The sequence below is a fragment of the Camelina sativa genome, chromosome 16 (genome assembly GCF_030686135.1).
Source record: "Camelina sativa cultivar CO46 ecotype springtype chromosome 16, ASM3068613v1".
Classification (NCBI taxonomy): domain Eukaryota; kingdom Viridiplantae; phylum Streptophyta; class Magnoliopsida; order Brassicales; family Brassicaceae; genus Camelina; species Camelina sativa.
Genome location: NC_141895.1, coordinates 13819398 through 13820613, shown reverse-complemented (window position 1 = coordinate 13820613; position 1216 = coordinate 13819398). Strand labels below are relative to the sequence as shown.

The 1216-nt window shown below is 34.6% G+C and overlaps 1 pseudogene; it reads right to left on the bottom strand.

Moving 5' to 3' along the window:
* Positions 1-400: 400 nt before the first annotated feature.
* Positions 401-799, bottom strand: LOC147925481 (histone-lysine N-methyltransferase, H3 lysine-9 specific SUVH7 pseudogene; annotated as a pseudogene).
* Between the last annotated feature and the right edge of the window lie 417 nt (positions 800-1216).

Genomic DNA, 1216 nt, shown 5'->3' with positions numbered 1-1216 from the left:
GTCGCAGATTTCCGTCGCAAAAAACGTGTTTTCTTGTAGTGTTATTTTGTTTTTATGTTACACATTTTTGTTCTTGTTAGTGTCAGAATTGAGATTTTACCCTTATTTCGTTGAGAGATTATAAAAAAAAGTTTGAAACTGTTGGTTATTGTGTCTTTGTTTCAATAGCATATATATATATATATATGATAGAGTTTTTACATATTTGATTATTATGTTACGATTCCATAATTCTTACGAAAGTTTTGCGTTTATAGATCGGTTAATGAGCAGGAAGGGTGGTTGGTGTTGTATAGGTTCCATCCTCACAAGGTTCTCGTTTTCTAGACTATCTAGTCTGAATTCTATTATTATCACAAAAATTTAATAGTTATGCTTTTTATGGAATTTACAACAATTTTTAATATCTTATTAGATAAAGTCCATCATAGATGTATACATTCGTTGTATTTTTATAGGGGTTGTTTCTGCCTTGGATGACTCTAACATCATTTCCTTTCATTCTATTTGTATCTAGTGCAAGGTTCCCTCTTTTCATAGTTTGATCACGAGGTAAACCATTATTGTCCGTTTCGCCATGTCCATAACATATCAACCACTGAAGATCCTTGGTTTCATTATCATATAGTCCTGATGTTACCATACTTGTTACAAGAGTATTTGTTGAGCCATCTTTAGCCGTCGTATAATGAATGCCAACGATTGTATGCTTGTGAAGCCCAATTAAGCACATTTCACCCCAATAGTAGAAAATATCATCTACTTGTACACCATGAACTAGATGATTCCTCTTCTTCATATTAGTTTAGACCCCTCATAAATTTGCAATTGGCTTTCGCGGTTGAAGGATATCTTTCGAGACTTTTAGTCGACATTATCTTCGTCTAACCGCGTCAAACAGCATCAAAACCGATTCCACTATCTCATAGTTTCCGGTTTCTCTCTGCTTCAGTTATCCTTGAATCAAAATTTTTAACATCTACAACCGTTCTGCGGTTGTAAGACAGAAGATCCCAATAGCAGACCGATTGCAGACGTTAAAATTTTTGATTCAAGAATAAGTAAACCAGAGAGAAAAACCGGAAACCATGAGATAGTAGAGTCGGTTTTTATGCAGTTTGACGTGGTTTAACAAAGATTATGCCAACTAAAACTCTCGAAAGGCATCATTACAACTACGGACGCTAATTGCAGGTTTATGGAGGTCCAAACTACT